Raw genomic sequence first — 14666 nt, 5'->3', positions numbered from 1 at the left:
CCATCCCATACCTCTGAAGCATACTCTAAAACAGGAAAGAATAAAAGGATTGTAAAATCTAAGAAGTGTTTTCTTGTTCAAAATACAACGTGACAACTCTTTGCATCGGCTGGTATTGTGACTCCAAGATGTTTGTGATGGTCTGCTGCGCTGAAAAATCTGTGAAGATGTATAAATGAGCCGTGCCATGAAAAAACCAACATAGTGGGTTTGCGACCAGCATGGATCCAGACCAGCCTGCGCATCAGTCTGGTCAGGATCCATGCTGTTCGCTAACAGTTTCTCCAATTCCAGTAGGCTTTAAAAGCGAACAGCATGGATCCTGACCAGTCTGCTCGGATGCGCAGGCTGGTCTGGATCCATGCTAGTCGCAAACGCACTACGTTGATTTTCTCATGGTGCGGCTCAAATGATGTTTCTGCAGGGATAAAGATGACAATTATGCTATGAAAATACATAAACTAAACTCATTTATCAGAATTTCATTCCATAGTTCATAAAATGGTACGAATCGGTAGACATATCACAAATTTGGTACACTTTATGATGAAAATCACCATATTTCTGTCATGCGAAATGAACAGAATGCGATCGGCAAATCCATAAATTGCACTAGAGAACCATGGTTATTTTGCCAATCATATTCAATCTGTTGTTTTTTCGCATGAAAACAAGAATTATACCATTTATATTTTACACTGTATTTCACCCCTTAATTATAAACTGCACAGAGTTCGGCGAATTTTAATATTAGAATCAGCTCTCCAGCTATTCAGTCCGCTAGACAGAACAACTGTGACGTCATCTAAGGAAAATTCTAATCGGAAGATTATCACCAAGCGACGTTATCTTAATTTTGGTTCCTTACTTTCTAAAGTTCAAGCAAAATGACTGCAAAAGAGAAAATTAAATAACAATTTAACTAATCTTTACTCATTCTAATAAGACACAGGTTCATCTGAAATTATCCGACTGATACAAGGGCCGTTAACCCGGAAAACAGAACTGTAAGGAATAAACAACTTGTGTTGCAGGATTCAACAATTTTTAAGTTTTGTCATGCTGAGTTTAAGCGGATTTTCAATTCAGCTGAAAGTTTCACCCTTCCGAATGTGACACAATCGTAAGAAACATGGGTTTGATTATCAAGTATTTTAACACGACCAGATTTGTTTTCTCATTTAACAAAGAATACTGAAAATTCTGTGGTTTAAGCTACAATTCATATATTATGTTTTAAACGAAATACCAGATAACTGTAGCTAATGACCTACTATTTAAGGGCAAGCCAAGGTCCGCAGAATCGAACTTTTGTTTTATGATTCAAGCTCTAATTATGTAATATCAGTAACGATAAATATTTTTACGAAATGCTACAACTTTGCTTGGTTGCGTTCCATGCTTCCAAAGTCTCATTTAATAGATTTTATCTACTGTCACAAAAGCAGTCTTTAAGTGCCGTGTAGCAGCTGTAAAAAGTCTCCTCATACTGGGACTCGTTGTGTTTGTATTTTCTGTCCTTTGGAACCATGGAATCCATTAAAGTTTACAATACTAGAATTCCGCTTATATATTATAATAATACGAAGCTGAGGGCTATTACATAATTTAATACCTCTCTAAACAGACAGACAAACCAAGTCTTCTATTATTTTGTTTGGTTGCTTTCTTTGCTTCAAGAGGTCGACTTACATACTTTATTAATTAATGTTAACTTCTTTCCAGAAACGAAATAATATCGTTTTAAATGTGTTCTTCTCTCAAATGGACTAAGATTGCAAATCCTAAGGGTGTATTTATTTTGAGATTTATTTTTAACTCCATTACTACAGCATAATTATTATTTATTGAATACAGCCGAATCCATCTTAAATGCGATTCAGTCAGAAATGCTATCATCGTGACCAGTTCTTCGAAATTACTGTACAAACAACATCAATATCTTTTCATATCCTAGATACAGATATAGCATAGCTATTTTAGACGGCAAATGGCTAAACTAAATCCAACAGAAAGGACCAAACCAGAGTCGTATTCATTCTAAGCCTTAAACCAGCATCAGTGTTGAAAACGTTTATGCTTGACTGACTTATATGTTTCCAAAATATCTCTTTATATAATTATATAGAAAGATAGGGATAGAGTATGAGAAAATATATGTTTAAACAGTGTCAAGAGTTTAATTATAAACCCGAGCGCTTTCGGCTATTGAAAAAAGCTTTTTTCAAGGGTAGCATAAATCAAAACAATACAATGATGGCGTAAATTCAGAGGTTATAACAGACTTACAATAATACATTTTGGCATACATAATTCACTAAACCGTTTCATATTGCATTTTCTTAAGCCGCTATCTTGTTCTGAATAAAACTGAATTTATTGCGACATGTATCTTCTCAATTTAGAATGAGACAAGGTCATAACTAACATTAAATTTGATGTCAAAAGTTCATACTAGTATTCATAATGTTTTCACAATCACATAAATATGATAAAGTCAGTGTTTGGCATGCTTGATAAATACATACCCAAATATGCAAATGAATAATAAGGGCCTAAATAATTGTCTAGCCTTTTCAAAAAGTGTATACATGCATGACGAAAATAATGTTGAAGTTTACTATGATAAAATTTAGTTTTTACACGTAACAAAATATTTAGCCGCTTTCTTGATATTTTGTCGGTCAGAATATTGATTTATATTGTTATCATAAAATGTACCTTTTACTCAACTGACATTCAATTTTCAGTTTTCGGCTTTATGGATCTGTAATGAAATATGCTAAAAACGAATGGATCTGTAGGAAGCACTTAAATAAACGCCGTTTATAATATGACGTCACCAAGCGTTTTTAAACATATCTGAAATGTATTCCTCTTCAAAAAAAGTTCAACAATTAAATTCATGAATCTTCTTTAAAAGAAAAACAATCAAAAATTTACCTCTAAGAACTTCTAAATTATTTGTTTACATTTCATATATTTGTGGATATAGACTGGCTGTGTTTGGAATGTAGACGGCGATGATAACTGCATGTACTATCTTCACTGACATAACTTTGAAACTAAAAATAAAGACATTCCTCCATAAACTAGAAATTGGCGTTTTTCACTAAATGTTGCAAAGCGTTGCCTACTAAATTCTTTTAATTGTTTGTTGGTCCTCGTTTGTCCGTCATTTTACTTTGTCTAGATCTATATCCATTGTCTATGCATACATTACTGAACGGTTTCGTTTGGGAGGACTTGTGTTTAATATTCTCTTTGACGATGCCTTTATTTGTTCATGATTACAATTCTGTAAATAATACTATATTTAGAAATCTTAACCTGAAAACTAGAAATTTCTTTTTTTATGAACAAAGAAGTATATCACCATTGTGAAAAAGATACTTAACTCAGGAAAATTTTTTATCACATATATACCTGTGAATTTTATTTCCAAAAATACAGCCTGTTTTTTACTTAAGAATATAAACCCTATACTCAGCTCCCATCGGATACATAAAGTAGTCAGCGGTGGACTGCTTGCTTTAGTTGTTATGTCAGATATGACGTCAGAAATGACGTAATGTTGGCGTCTCTATTTTTCATGTTTCAGAAAGTTCACCTTTTGGAACGAGTTTACAGCCTTTTTCTCCAAAATTATAGTCAATTTTGACTGATATATAGCACTAAATTAGGTACATTTTGTATATGTATACAATAACATATTTAATAAAAAGATCATTAAAGCAGTACCAAAAAACAATGCATTCGGCTCTCGTGGATTTTTCCAGACCGGACCACACCTTGCGCAAGCGCCTCGTGGAATCCTGGATTGTCGAAATCCACTCGAGCCTAATAAGACATTGCAGATCAATGTACTGTTATAATAACCCTTTTAGATTTTGGGCAGTGAACCTACCTCTTGTGTCTACCTGGACAGACTGGAACAACTAAAATATCCGCCTCAGTATCAGGCCCCATGTTCACAAAACATTTTCAGTCTCAGCTGAGCTCAATTAACAACTATTTTCAGGTGACTTTTCAGTATTAATGGTCAGTCTCAGCTGGAATTTAATCATGAAGTTTTAGTAAATTGATATTAAAATTTCAAACTCAAACTCTGAGATCGAAAAATGGTTTGTTAACATGAGGCCAGACCGTACTTCATATGTATATTGCAGCCGTTGTCAAACTTTGAATTTAGAAAATAGTAAATGGACTTCAATTTAGGGAAATTTACTTTTTTACTCAGAAACACAATAAATAAGTCACTGGCAAAATATAATATTAGTATAAAAATCGGCCATTTGGTGTAAAAAAGTTAGGGGAGAAGATAGGGGAATGGGTGGGGATTGGGGGTAAGGGTATACAGTTTGGGCATAAAGACCGGATGGGTTCATGTGTTAGGTAAATTCGGTACATATTTTACCCGGCATCTTAATGCTCAGCTTATTTAGATTTCTATATATGCTATCAACTAAATTATTCGACTACTATCAAGGTAAACAACTATACTTCGGCTCTATGCTTCGCCTTTTATACTGAACCGTACTTGTCTCTAAACTAAAATCTCCTCCCACGTAGTTCACCAACTCTGCGAGAAATTACATGTAGGATGAAAAAATATGTATTGCAACTTATATCTTTGTCACAAGTGCTTGATGTTATCATCCACGACGTTCATCCAGCTCTGTGACTCGGCTGATGCTATCATCCACAGCGTTCGTCTAGTTCTGCGTCTCGGCTCGATTCAGTTATAATAGCTCTAGTATAATTCTTATTCTGTAAAAATAAATTACATATCTTCTGTTAAGCCATTTTGACGTTGCGTACGTTGTTGGCGAACATCAGGAATTTATAATTTTCCTACACTTTAATGTTTCATAAAAATCGTTTTAGAAATACGGTCGTTTATATTCTTATATCACTAGAAAGGCAAAACAATTGCCCTGTTAGCAAATGTGATTGCATTTACATATTGTAATTAGTATAAATTTAATTTGACATAGAATAATAGAAAACATCACATTAACATCAAGTAAGATGTAACAGAATTTACCAATGCGCAATGTCTAACGGCATGGTAAATTTATAAAATTACTATTTTCCGCCAAATAAGAGGACTCGGTGACGTGACGTGAACTATATTTGACGTCATTTCAATCTCTTGCTGTTGAAGACTCCCTGTATCAAAACGGAAACGGAAAACTGATCCAACTAAAAACGTCAGATTTTATATCTTTCAGAGACCGGATTTGTTAAAACATCTGTGTTTTCTGTAAATATTGTATGCTTTCTATAATATCTATTTCGACAAAAGGGACATAAATTCAACTTTTAAATAAGTAAGTTTTTGTTCTATTTTGACTTTGATTTTGGCATTTAATCTATGTACACTTTAATCTAACCACAATGTCACAAATGCCAAAAATGCAAAAAAAAATATATAAAATTACGAAGTTGTTACATGCGAAAATATTCAAAGAAATTTGTATTTGTTTACAAAACTGCGACTACAGTTTGAAAGTACATATGATTATCTGTATATCTATGTGCGGAAGTCTTATGTTGAATGTAAATTTGATTTAACACATGAAAAGAGCAAAATCTAGCCGAAATGTCACAGCCGTGAAATTAATGTAACGTTGACGTTATAAACTAAATAACGTTTACGTGTTACAATTGTATCCGAACATTGCAATATAATTCACAATCTGATTACTAATGGTTTCAATTAAAATCAAAACTAAATCATTGAGCCACGCCATGAGAAAACCAACATAGTGGGTTTGCGACCAGCATGGATCCAGACCAGCCTGCGCGGATCCATGCTGTTCGCTTTCTACGCTTTCTATTGCAATTAGAGAAACTGTTAGCGAACAATATGGATCCTGACCAGACTGCAAGGATGCGCAAGCTGGTCTGGATCCATGCTGGTCGTAAACCCACTATGTTGGTTTTCTCATGGCGCGGCTCATCATAATAAATAATTTACCAATACTTTCTTTCTCCGTTATTTAGATGAAGTTTAACACTGGAGCAGAAAGAATAGCTTACTACCGGCTAAAAAAGAAAAAGACGCTTCAAATGTATAAGCTAGATTATTATAAAAAAATACCGAAAAAATTAACACCAACAAAAAACAACAAAGATCAAAGGTAAAAAATGTACATGTTTCGAGTGCCGCCGAAAGGAAACGAAAATCAAGAGCAAAAATGTCAGAAAAAGCTTAACGAAACAGAGATTATCAATCGAAATATAGGGCTAAAAGCAACGCTATGTCTGGTATCTCATATAAATTTAAAAACAGAATGGAAAAATGCAGACTGTTAAAGAAAATCAAAGATGTAGTGCCAGGAACACCAACTTCACAAAGAAAGAATTTGACTGAAGTAGTGAAAGAGAAAACTCCGCATACAGATATTGCGCTTAGTGAAATGATCATCACAAATGTTAAAAGTATGGTGACAAATTTGAAAAAAAAAGAAGAAGTGACGAGGCAAGAGCTGCAATAAATATTCTGACAGCAAGTGTAAGCGGTGAAAACTTAAAAGAATCAAAGTCACAAGTTCATACTGCAAGAAAACTAGGGTTACGAAGATGGAGGGTTACTGGCGGACATAAGAAAAGAACTGTATACTTGACATCTGAAAAGGCATGCTATACAGCAACCAGTAGGAAAGCCAGAAGTGATAAGATCACTGACGCAACAAAACGTATCATTTATGATGCATGGTTATCTCCAAACAGCTCACGGCCGAACGGAAATAAGGCGGACGTAAAGCGTCTCAGAACCGGACACAAGACTTATTTATCTCACCCTATATATATAATGGAAAAAACGCGGTCTGAAATTTATGACGATTTCAAAATGGAACACAGCGACATCAAAATTAGTCAACGATGCTTTGAGCGATTGCGGCCATTTTTTGTTCAACCACTAGGCCCAAAGGACAGAAACTAGTGCTGCTGCAGAAAGCACGTAGAGGCAAGACTTCTGTTCAGAAAATGTATGGAATATAATAAAAAAACACGGCCTTGCACACCTTATGTACGAGCACCTTACAGACGTGGTACAGTCAACCATGTGTCCAAAACCAGTCAATTCTACGTACAACCGTATAGAATGTATTAGGCGCACCTGTCCCAACTGTGGTGTACACAAATCACCTTTGTTTTCCGAGTCGGTTCCAGACACTCAGTCCGTTAATTGGGAAAAGTATGAGTATGTACGGGTTAAGGTGAAAGAAAACATTGAGAGGAAGAAGTTAATGATGGTGAAGAAGAACACGTCCGCTGTCGAAATGTTCGATTATTTTCGGCAGTTACTAGTCACCTATTCTGAACACCAGTTTAGTGCACACTGGCAGCAGGAACAATTGACAACACTGAAAAACAGTTTGCAGATGAACCAATGTCTCGTTATTCATGACTTCAGTGAAAACTATCGCTGTATCGAAAAACAAGAACTGCAGTCGACATACTTTGGGAAAACAGAGGTGTCAATGCACGTGTCTGTTATATACAGGCATGCTGTTTTAGAGTACGATCAAGTTAGTGAAGACACAATTGTTACTGAAGTATTATACACGATAAGCCCCGACACAACACATGACCATTACTTTGTGTCAAATGTTCAATACAGAATCAAACATCACCTTGACAATGTTGGCTGCAACGTTGACGACATGATAGAATTTACAGACGGATGTTCTTGCCAGTACAAAAGCAGAACTTGCATTGGTCATGATGGGTGTTTCGACATTGCTCTGTAAGAAGCATGGTTATAAAAGATTTGCACGGAACTTTTCCGAAACCAGCCACGCCAAAGGCCCACAAGACGCTGCGGGGGGTTTGCTAAAACAACAACTCGACATTGCTGTCATGAAATGTGAGACTACCCAAAGTGCACGTGACGTGTTTGACTTCGCTAAAGAAAATTTGTGCACACCTAAGTCAGGCATATATATGAGGAGAATATTCGCCTACATCGAGTCAGTCGACAGATCCACTGCCTACAACTTCAGTGCTGTTCCGAACAACAGAAGAGTGCATCAGATGTTAACCTGCTGCCCAGGCACCATTACCATTCGTGAACAGTCCTGCTACACGTGCGATTAGTGCTTATTCGGTAAGATAGCTAATTTTTGTTCTTGTTTTCTTTGTTAAATTGAAAAAGACACTATCTTATCAGAGCGGTAATCAGGTATGTTAACAAATTAAATATGAATGCTATTTTTGTTTATTTTGTTAATTTACATAATGCATGGGTTTTTCGTAATTATGTTCTCTATCACAAGGAACTTGTTTCACATAACTACCCTCTATACGCACTGTGTATTTATGTTTATCTTAATTACTTTGATTTTTAATAAGGTTCCAGCCCTTGTGATAACTTGGATAAAACGGGGAATTTCACCACAGTTAATCTGATGAACGCACGTGAAAGCAGTGCTACTGATGATGGTGTCAACGAAGAAGCATCTCTGGCTGATATACTGAGTGTTAGCGACGTAGTGGCCGTAATTGCCGACGACGAAACAGAGGACTATTACCTTCTGAAGGTATGTATTGTACTTGTTTTAGATAATAACAGTTGATTAATTCTCGACAGAATATGGTTGAGAGCAAGTGTTTGTTAAGTTCAGCATCTATATAGTATCCAGACAATTCTGTTATTTATGTATGTAGTACTAGTATATAGTAAGTAATGAAATGCATGTAACACAATCAATGACGAACTTTTTCTTAATGCTGCGAATGAAATCCAATTATGATATTATATCCGTATTGTATCGAATGTCCAATTATAAATCAATTAACTTTACGTCACAGGTTACCAAGGCAACCCACGTGCTGACCAGAGATACAGATGACTAGTGGGGTAATCATTTTATGAAGGGCAGCTCCGTAGTACAGGGCCTTTACTTAACAAGAATGGACAGACGTCTTCGCATATTTATACTCTTGTCAATAGACGAAAAGCAATTGTTTATGCCGTGGCAGTGATATACATTGTAGGCCGGTCAGATCAAAAAGACATCGAAATTTCTGAGTGTGACCATCTGGACATAATTCAAACAACTATGAATATGCAAGATTTCTAGGTGTATGGGGGAAAGTGCAATAGTTTATGATTTATGTATTCATAATCCGTTTGTATTTAGGTGAATTTACGTAGAGCACTGACATATGTAAATATATTTTTGTTTGTGTAATGTTCTTTCATGTACTAATTGAATAAACATAATATGTAAACCTATATCAAATGTTTCTTTAAATATCATGATCTTTAAACACTGCCGCCCAAACACTTAAAAGAGTCCTGTAACGCCAAAAACTATTAAAAACGTCGATAACGTCGGTTACGCTAATGTACGCCAACAATGAGTGTAACGTCATATACATACCTTGTAAGGCGTAACACACAAAGTATATATTATATTATTTATATTATCATTGATATTTCTTTGTCAGAATGATCTTTTGTAAGTTGCACTGGTGTATTTACTCGTGCGATGCTTGGCCATTTGGTAGTGGGTGTTATGATTTGTCGGACATTATATCTTCTGCAACACACACCTGCTTTCACAAGGTATTTGAGTAATTAGAACATTTGTATTTACTTAAATATTTATGGTCTGCAAAATTACAAGTACTTTGTTAAATATTGAAAGTACCCTACCAAAAGAAATCAAATAGAATGACAGCTAAGGGTATATTTCTGATGCGACTAAATCATTATTTAGGCGTTGTAATCTGAAAAGTGTATATTCTATAACCTTTATTGAAAATCTGTTACATTGAGGCATGTTCGCAAAAATGACAAGTATACAAACTGTATATTTTCAAACAAATAAAGAATACCCTGAAAAATATCGGAAATTAAAAAACATGCGGAGTGGAAATAAATGCTGCGTAGTCACTTCCTGTATCTGTAACACATGAATAGTTTCTATGCCAAGGCACTGATGTCAAAATACAACGCAGTTGACTGTTAATTAATTAGGTTTACAAACATACGGCCAAAACCTCTTGACAATCGTATTTTGCAATTTTGATTTTCGACTAAATGGAATACCAGAAGATATCTTGTTTTGCAGTGTCAATTAATGTACATAATTACGCCCTATCGCTTAGATTCATGTTATCTGGAAATGCCTAGAAAGGTCTAGCCTGGGAGATACAATTAAATTTGAAAACCACAATGATATTCCTAAAAGAAAATGTGGACTGGTGCACAGAATAGCAATTATACATCTACATTAACCTAAACTGATGATTCTGCGTAGTCCAAACTGAACAGAATAATTTCATATTGTTTCTACGTTGCAACACCGCATAAATGTGTTTGTAGATGCACAAGCCACTGATTCGGAAACTTTTTAACCACTCGGTCTTAATGCTCTGCTGTGTTAAACTTTTATTTTAGTACCACCTCAGTGGAACATTTCATGGAGCTATGTACTAAAAAGTACAATTTTGATGTAACATTGAGTCTAATTTCTGGTAGCTACAGTAGTTGCTTTCATATAATGTAGATTGTTCAGGTTATACCGATTTGTCAAAAAATATGGTTACTAGGGCTTAAAGTAGAAAAATCTTCAAATCACATCTAAACACTGGTAGCTGCTTCGATTTTTACATTTTTCAGATTCGTTAAAATACATGACCGCTAGAGCGATATACGATTACCGTTGCCCACCGTGTCAATTCAGGGACTGAACTACTTTTATTTTGCCTTCACTCGTCTACCCATTGTTATGTCCTCCACTGTCATGCCTCCATCTTTTTACATAACCTTCCCCTTTTTTCCTCCCCTCCTTCCCCCTTCTATCCCCTATCCATTTTAATATATTTACATCAAGGGAGCATGAGTCTAAACTTCTTCTAAAATCCGGCCAGCAGTTTCTGGGAAGAATATTTTTAGAAGTTTCATGCAGAGAAAAGTGTCTACGTTCCATGGTGACCATGCATTGTAGAGGGTCATGCAAGGGACATTTCTGTGAAATTGGAATTGGAACCATTGATTAGGGAAACATTGTTCTTTTAGCTCTGGCTGCCATGTATTTTAAACAATCAGGATTATTAAAATATATGAGCGAAATTACTTCAGTATCAAACCAGCTATTTCAAGGAGGATATGTAGTTTGCAGAGACTTTTTGTCTATATTTAGCTTTTGCGGCACCTATATTCAACAACTTTGGAAGAGGACAACCCACAAAATATTAAGTCCAAATCTTATCAATTTCAAACAAACATGGTATCAGAAGAGATGTTGTTCGAAACAAATGTTGCTTGAACGGAGTACGCATAACGGAAAGTGAGTGAGCACAAAAGCTCACCATTGACTAAAATGAGCTAAATATTTCTAATATTATGATGCAAAACACTTATCGTCTTGATACGTATTTATCATTCATTACACCAGACAGTTTCTGTTTCTGGGTACTTTTCTTAATCGAATGTGGCACTTATAAACATGATAAAGCCAAGACGCAATTGCTTTTGCATTTTCCTACAGATTATTGTGCTATTATGCACCATCAGGACACCTCTGTTGAATAAATAATTTCTTTGGGGAATTTTTGCCTCAATAATTACATGATGAGATCAAATATTCAAACGCAAAGCGTAAAATAGAACTAGAATGTAAAGTACGCGTGTTGTGATCCACTAAACTATCTTTTTCAATGGGTGTTGATTTTTGGACAGAAGTTAGGATTAACGCAACTCTGGGCTACGTGCATGAATTGCATTCTAATGTATTGGTAGTTAATTTAAATTATAATAAAATTAGGAAACCATTTTACATGCACTGAGACCTACACAATTATTCTCGAAAAGGCAAAGTATAAAATTACAAAATATAAATCAATTTCAATATTATTGTGCCTGGTCATAAATGTTTGAATGTCTGGCATTAAGATCTTAAGTTCAAGGACCGTATACGACGAAACGTACACTTACGAACGGCAAATATTCACTATAATCTGACCAGACTGCGCGGATGAGGAGGCTGGTCTGGATCCATGCTGGTCGCAAAGCCACTATGTTGGTTTTCTCATGGCGTGGCTCATATAACTTTGTCAGCAGCATATTCAAAACGCCAAAATTTTGCTAAGCTATTTACTAGTTGCAAAATGTAGAAATGTAGATTTCTGCAAGGTTTCCGTGTAATCTATGACTATCTGAAAATGCCAGATAATTTAGCATTTTAACATTTAAGTTTCAGACTAAAAACACCCTATCCAACAGCTTGTGATATTCCTACGCTTGCCGCTCACGTAGTTATGTACCAGTTAGTAGCTATATACTAGTACTAGTTAGTTCTTCAATATCAATTTGTGTTAATTGACATTTATTATTGTTAAGATACAATTAGCCTGTGACTTTATAACTATCTCAGTGATTCCATGGGAATACTAGCATACAGAAATCAATATATTATGATATTCAATAAATTCAGATATAAAATAAAAGGCCACCTGTTATTAACATTTCTTAGGTTTGTAGTGAATAGGGACTGATAAATTGTTTGTGTTATAATCTCAAAATCGATGACAACCCTATATTTATCGTCGCACGAATGTAGATGCTTCATGTGAAAACAAAAATGTACAGTTTACATCAAAAATGGGTACATTGTCTTGTGCATCCAAAATCACAATTCATTTTTACAAAATATAAAATGTCAGTAGAATTCGTAATTCAATAAGGGAAAGGGAAGAGACAAATTAAGGTCTGTTTTCTGGACATTTGGAATCATTGGGTCTATTTAATATTTGAGCCGTGTCATGGGAAAACCAACAGTGGCTTTGCATTCGCGCAGTCTGGTCCGGATCCATGCTGTTCGCTAACGGTTTCTCTAACTTCAGTAGGCCTTAAAAGCGAATAGCATAGATCCTGACCAGACTGCGCGGATGCGCAGGCTGGTCTGGATCCATGCCGGTCGCAAATCCACTATGTTGGTTTTCCCATGGCACGGCTCATTTATGGATAACAGAAATCCGCTTAAACAGGCACTTATTGACGTGGGATGTTACCCGTGCATTAACTGGGGCATGTTTACTATTATTTTGCTATGTAGCATTCTAGGCTTTAACAGGTTGTCAATAGAGATTTTTTACCTCAATGCATGTATATTGCCCTTGAACTCTTAAGGAATATATTGTCCGTTCTTCCAATTTCTTGTTTGGATGATAACTTTTAATCAGATTTAGTCAAGATGATAGATCACATTGAGATGAAGCATAACAAATAACGATATCTTTTTCCTTATTTATTTTTAATCACCTTCTCTTGTTCTTTGTTTTTAATTGTTTCGACAATATCATACCTGGTCTAATGATATATGGTGGTAAATGCGGAGAGTAACTCCTGTTACGTTGTCATGAGTGATAAAACGATTGTCTTTCTTCTTAGCTCACTTGGCAATAAGTGTTAAAGTTGTGAATGCGTAATAAACCTTATTCTAGCTGTGTAATTATTGATTTATCTTCAACGCAGTTGATCATGCCTTTACAGCCATTAACTTTCCAACCAAAATTACATTATATAATTATGTCTGACGTATGTATCTTCCAATTATCTTTAGAAATAATTAATAAAACTAATTAGATGACTGAAAACGTAAACAATTGGATTTTTAAAGCACACTTTTTGTCGTAGCTAAAGGAAAATATTCTATCTAGATCTATTTGTTTTCCTCCAATGATTCACATTTATACCACGTGATAGTACAGTGTATCTGTGCAATGAAAGGTTTCTGGTACAAACCCCCACGTTAATCTCGCTGGCTGGTAAAATTATCCTTATGCTTTTCAACATCAATAAACGCTTAATATACAGTTCTTTTTAACCCGGATCTTACGTAAGCACCCGCAATTTTGTTGTTGTTGTTTTTTTACCCAGAAAATTTAGCAGAGAATAAAAAGACATTTAACAGTGTACTGTACGATACGACGATATATTCGGACTCGTACCCAGAAAAAAATACCATTTAAGAATTGCCTATAGGCTCTTATTATACAGAAGATGTTAAATATAACCAAGCAGTAATCTTTAGTAACCACAACGTGATTTCCCCCCGACTTTGCAATGGAAGGGAAGGAACGTTTAAAATATTGTGTTAATTTGTTTCGCAGTAATTGCATCCCTTACATCTGAGGAAGAACTATTCGGCCAAAAAAATGCTTTATAACTGGAATACATATTCGCATTGTAGATTAGTATTCAAATGAAAATAGACAAAAGTATCAGAACGAAAGACGTCCTTGTTTAAACGAAAGCATGTACATACAGAAGCTATTCATAAAGGTTAAGTGCTGTATCAGTCAGGTTAAGAAAACAAAAGAACAGGAGCTTAGAATAAATGCTTTATTTTATGATCATATTTGTTGCTGTCTTCAGTGGGTAATTCAATTTTCAAGATCTTAAAAATTGGTTGACGAAGACACACTCAGACATTGGCAAATAATAAAAACATCGTCATACACTATTAGACAACACGTAGCCAATACTAAGTCAGCATTTCCTCAGTTATTTTTAATTTGTTGCAGACAAACCTACTGGCATGAAACAATTCAGCCTTGCGCGCTTTCATTTTTAAAATTACTAGGTAAACGTTTTAGATTTTTTGATAATAAAACCAATCATCTTGATAAAACTGCCTGAC

At 35.1% G+C, this 14666-nt stretch overlaps 1 long non-coding RNA gene across 1 annotated transcript; it reads left to right on the top strand.

Moving 5' to 3' along the window:
- Positions 1–6311: 6311 nt before the first annotated feature.
- Positions 6312–9228, top strand: LOC123537294 (uncharacterized). Its single transcript, XR_006683509.2, has 3 exons — positions 6312–8119; positions 8365–8552; positions 8824–9228. It is a non-coding gene; the product is annotated as an uncharacterized LOC123537294 (long non-coding RNA).
- Positions 9229–14666: the final 5438 nt, after the last annotated feature.

Source organism: Mercenaria mercenaria, chromosome 17, assembly GCF_021730395.1.
Source record: "Mercenaria mercenaria strain notata chromosome 17, MADL_Memer_1, whole genome shotgun sequence".
NCBI lineage: Eukaryota > Metazoa > Mollusca > Bivalvia > Venerida > Veneridae > Mercenaria > Mercenaria mercenaria.
This window is presented reverse-complemented; position numbering and strand designations above follow the sequence as displayed.